The sequence below is a fragment of the Aplysia californica genome, unplaced genomic scaffold, assembly GCF_000002075.1.
Source record: "Aplysia californica isolate F4 #8 unplaced genomic scaffold, AplCal3.0 scaffold00659, whole genome shotgun sequence".
Classification (NCBI taxonomy): domain Eukaryota; kingdom Metazoa; phylum Mollusca; class Gastropoda; order Aplysiida; family Aplysiidae; genus Aplysia; species Aplysia californica.
In genome coordinates this window covers 104031-109730 of record NW_004797929.1, presented here as the reverse complement: position 1 = coordinate 109730, position 5700 = coordinate 104031, and positions in this window count along the sequence as shown.

The following is a 5700-nucleotide window of genomic DNA, read 5'->3' as shown; positions in this document are numbered from 1 at the left end:
TTATTATTTATATATCATTTTCATTGCTGTTTTATTATTATATTACTATTATTGCTATATTATCATTCTTCTTTTTATCACTGTTACTACTATTATAGCAAAATGCAGACGACAGCTTATGACAAATATACGAGGCACCAATGTTATTTTCATAAATATACCTATTTCATGCTGTGAATCCCGGTCACTTACAGCATCACCTTTTCTTTCTTTTAAGAGTAGCACCGTATGCCTACTTCATGTATACTCATTCTAAATGTCTGTGTAGTTCTCTTAACACATGATCTGAGATTTTATTCGTTTTTCCCTATTCTCCCCAGACGGTAAATTTCCGTCGTGCACAATACATTACTCCCTAATCTTCTATCAACAGAATTGTCCCTTTTTTATGAGCGAGGTAAGCGAAATTCAGTCACCCTGCCTTTTCTGTAAAACCTCTCCATTCGGTTATACACTTATAGAGAATAACAGTACACAGATCATTAGCATAATACGTAATTTCTTTTTACGTCGCCTAGAACTGTTGATGAGTGTGACGACCTGTGTCTATGGACACTATTGTATAGGGGTAGGCGCTTCGCGCCCCCTCGCAGAGGACCTGAGTTCGATTTTCGTGTCGGGAGAATCTCGGAATATCGAGTCTCTCGGTCTTTCTAAGGGGACTGGCAGGCTGGTTCAAAGCCAGTCTTCTAAATCAACTATAGAATGTCGATGGGGGCCTAGAGACACCTACTTTTTTTTCTTTTTTTTTCTTTTTTTATTTGGATTGGATGGGCATTTAGTATGATAAAATCATCCGTTCACTTTTAGTATTCAGCAGGCAAAGTCACAAGCCAAACCTCAGTTTCTAAAAATAAAAACCTTGTCAAATTGTAACAAAGCCAATATCAGCACGTTTTATTCAACAAGTGAGGGTAATGTATTGGTGATGTCTTTGCTGTGGTTGTAGTAGCGTGGTGGTGATCAGGGGGGGGGGGCGTGGGTGGAGTACATTTTATTTTAATACTGAGGGAGATTCCTACGTGATCTCGTTGTATAATGATGACGTAAAACTCTTCTTGAATGCCCAAATTAAAACTGACGTTTGTTATGTAATGGAGAGATTTTTCTACGTTGCGTTAAGCGGATATGAGATCGAATCCTCTGGGAGAAAGGTTTGGTTGTTGTTGTTGTTGTTTTTAATCATTAGATTTATTTATTATTAAATCGTGTATTTTTTCTGTCTGCAGAGAAAATTAATCTCCTTTAGCCTGATTTGTCCATGACCGGCATAGTGGAAGCAGCCTGACTCTGAATTGATGGAAAAAAGGGGGCGGGGCGGGGCGGGGGCAGGAGTTTAAGACATTTGCAATTGCATTACTTACCAAGTAAAACGCTATGGGGAGGGGGGAAGGGGGAATGATCATTATCCAGTATCTCTGTCTTTCTGCTGGGACGTTGTGTGGCGTTGGTAGCCTAATGGTTAGGCTATCGGACCCGTAACGTGAGATCGCGGGTTCGGGGGTTCGAGTCTCAGCTCTTCCGATGTTTTGTCCTTGGGAAAGGCACTTTAAACTTCTTCTTCTTCTTCCTCGTTCTCGATGACAGCAGATAGACAGTCAGTCCGATGTCACGCACAAACTGTGCAGTTCGCTTCAACTCTGGGAGACTGCCATGCTCTTTAAACGAATTTCCCATTTGTCTCGGTCCGTTCGGAGATGAAAGTTAAATTCGGAAGTCCCACCTCTTAAATAACCTAATAGTGTTGATAGGGGCGTTAAACATAACATACAACTTCTTTGAAGATGGTGTATCACATCCCTCTCAGCCCAGTTGACCGCTTGAAGCTCACTCGTCTCCTATGTAATCCAGATAGTGTCGATGGGGGAGTAAAACTTGTACACTTTAAAATGTAGGCCATCATTGTTTCCAAAATAATTGGAAAATATATTTATATAAAAGCATATTTGTGTCAATGTAAAATAGGTGAGTAAATTAAGATAATATATACAGCGTCTAAAAAGACTAACAAAATAGTAAACAAGCTGAAGAGATCAAAATGTCACTCTCAGGGGAGACGAAGATGATTCAGCCAACGTGTTCTTTTTCAAAATTCTCAGCTCTAAACTTCTGCTTGTTAACTTGGAGTCAACCAATTGCAGTTCTACTTGTAAATGTAGATACCTTACACCCCTCGATCTAGATCAGGTAGAAGGCGTGCTGTTCGACCTTGCCCGAGAGGGCTGGCTCAGACTGAGAGCTTATAGGGGTAAAACATCCCAGAAGACTGACTGAGACACTCGATAAAAACCTCCCTACATGAGAATCCAACTCACGTCTTCTGTGTGTGATGGCGAAGAGCTCAGTTGTCACACCACAAACCTTTTATAGTTAAATATCAATAATGAAAAAGTGCAATATGGGTGGACGACATCAAGACATGGGACAGCCTGAGAATGGCAGAATGTAACATGGGCGGACGACATCAAGACATGGGACAGCCTGGGAATGGCAGAATCTAACGTGGGCGGACGACATCAAGACATGGGGCAGCCTGAGAATGGCAGAATGTAACATGGGCGGATAACATTAAGACATGGGGCAGCCTGGGAATGGCAGAATGTAACGTGGGCGGATAACGTCAAGACATGGGGCAGCCTGAGAATGGCAGAATGTAACATGGGCGGATAACATTAAGACATGGGGCAGCCTGGGAATGGCAGAATGTAACGTGGGCGGATAACGTCAAGACATGGGACAGCCTGAGAATGGCAGAATGTAACGTGGGCGGAAAACATCAAGACATGGGGCAGCCTGAGAATGGCAGAATGTAACGTGGGCGGAAAACATCAAGACATGGGGCAGCCTGAGAATGGCAGAATGTAAAACGGCAGCTTCATGGCCACCGTGAGCACTGGAGGGTTATTCCACGTCAACCGTTTGAGGCAGAGACGACGCCTTCAGGTGAGTAAGGACAAAATAACGCATCAAAAAGCAGGTGAGGATGGGTCGAGTAAATTTATTATTTCCATCTACAGAGCAGGGTGGCCAAGTCACATGGTACTTTTGGTCCGCTGAGACACTTAGATGACGTAATCACAAGTTAGAAAGGAACGTAAAGTTAATTTTTAAACATAGGCAGAAAGTCAGTTCAAATTGAGATATTTAGCCTGATGAACCGCTCGCCGACGAAATGGGACCATTGAGTTTATGAAATGCCAAGTTGTTGATGCAGTAAAAATGTGTTGCTTCAAGTTGATGGTACAGACGAAATGTTTTATTTCACCATTATGGTACAAAAGATTTATTTTCTTGCAGTGATCAGTCAGTATGGCATGTCCATTGTTATTCTTACATGAACACATTTCAGAAAAGCAAGCTTGTGGTCAACTTCCTACCCCAAAGTCCTGTTGTCGTTTATCGCTCAGGGATGAAACATTAGCACAGAGTCAAAACGACAAGTCAATGACTTCCAGGATGAAAAGATGTCTTTGTTTGTTTTTTGCTTTTTTGTGTTAACTTCAAAGTTTGATTGTCTACAATTAATTATTGGACTTTCAAAACTTGAGTCCATGGTATAGAAGAGATAGCTTTTAGGCCGTATCTTTGATTTGCAGGTAAGTGTGTACGTGGATAGTCATAGACGTATACACATTGTGAACTACACAATAGTTAAATGGTGTGGAACTGATGTAGTCTTTAACGATTAGTTTAGTCAGACAAAACCTTTAGAGAATGATGGAACAAGTGTCAGGAGTGAATCGAACCTTTAAAGCATTTCGATAAAAACCATGAAAACTTAAAATGACAGAAGACTGGTTGATTAGAGCTTCAAGATTATTTACGCTTAAATTTTTCAGGATTAAACAATTGAAAACCCACAAGTACTATGGTTTGGGGAAATTGAGGTTGTTAAAAAAGAGTGGGTGAGAAATTGGGAATAACAAGACCAATAATTGGTTCCATTAGATAAAATCAAACTGCTGTATGCCGTGAAAGGCCAGAGAAAGAAGCTGAAATCCGGCATTCCCTTGATCGAGTTGGGTAATTGGGCATGTCATCGTTTAAGTCTAGTTCATAGGGATGACAGAATAGCTTCACGGGTGACAGAAAAACTTTGTACAATCTGTTCTTCTGGGATTCCAAGCTGAGGAATCAGGCTAATTGTTTTTCCAATGGTAATTGTCTAGGACACATGTTTGTTTGCTTTTCCAAGTGTACTTGCATTTCATTTTGTGGATTTCACAGTTGAGTGCGTCACAGATCAGTCATTATCTTGGAATATAATATGGTCGTCTTTGGTCTAAGACGCAAAGACACGTCGATCTAGTTCGTGAAGTGTTTTAAACAGAGAATAGGACACGTAACACTGAAGCTAGAGTAAAGTTGAAAAAGGGAGTATTGTTTTGTTTTGCTGCTTAGGAAATTACAATAATCAAATTTAAGGGAAAAAAGTGTCAACAGATAAATTGGGCCTAACGTTATTAATTTTGTCTATACTTGAGAGATGGGAACATGAGAATCTATTTTAAGAATCAAAACTTAAATGAAATAAAGGTTAACGAAGAGAAGATTCACATCACAAATATTTTTCAAAAGAAAGAACGTTGAAAGAATGTTGGAAGAGAGGAACTTAGCAGTAGGTTGAAATATTACTTTACCCTTTATATTGTTATGACCATGCGACCAACTGCAATGGATGTCAAATTGTAGTATAAAATATAAAACTCTATGAAGACAGCACGAATGAATCTACGTTCTCACAAAATGTGGCACTTTGACTAACTACCTTAAATCACAGGAGAATTGTACTCGCACCGAAGTTAACATGAACTGTTCAAATAATCTTAGAGTTACGAACCAAGGAATAGCAATGCAAAAAGATATTGGGTGGGGAGAGACAGACAGACGGACAGAGACAGCGCTGAAAGGGGGATAGTGAGAGAGAGAGAGAGAGAGAGAGAGAGAGAGAGAGAGAGAGAGAAGTAGTTGGAGAGAGAGGATGGGGGAAGAAGTTCATAGATTTAATCTGATGCTTCTTTCCAAACTAAAGGAAAATAATTGTCCAAAAGACCTTTAACGGAATTTGTTTTAAAATATGTGGAGATTAATAAGAAATCTAGAGTCCCAAGACAAATTGCGCCTCATTCCTATAGTTCAGGCAAAGTACTCCAAGTCGTAAGAGAAACCTATAAAACGTTGATGGGGATGCCATAAAACTATACCAATAACGCAGCGAAGAGAATGACCTGTGACAAGTATAGAGTAGATTTAGCAATTTAAGATAGTCTTAATGATAAAGAATGGTATATGTCAGTTCTTACTATATGTTGCTCTCTACATTATGTACCTGGTGTTATAGGGAGAGAAAGCATGGACTATATGATGAAAGCCAGTCTTCATCGATTAAAGGAGGAATTTTTGCTTTTGAAAAGCATTTAATGATACATGATATACGAAATACGTTGTCATAGGGAACAGAGCGTCTGTCTAAATGAAGTAAGGTTAACAAACTCTTACAACTTTGTGAAAAGCCAGCTCCAACGAGATTTTCCGTTATAATGATGACTCTCGTTAAGTAAAATATAGGTATACATCACAATAATATTATTGTATCGTGTAAGTTGAACCAAGATTATATCATAACGCCACTGACTTAAAGTCATTAAGTAATCAGCAATAACTGGGACTTGAATCAAAATTTGAGGCGGAAAGTTGAGG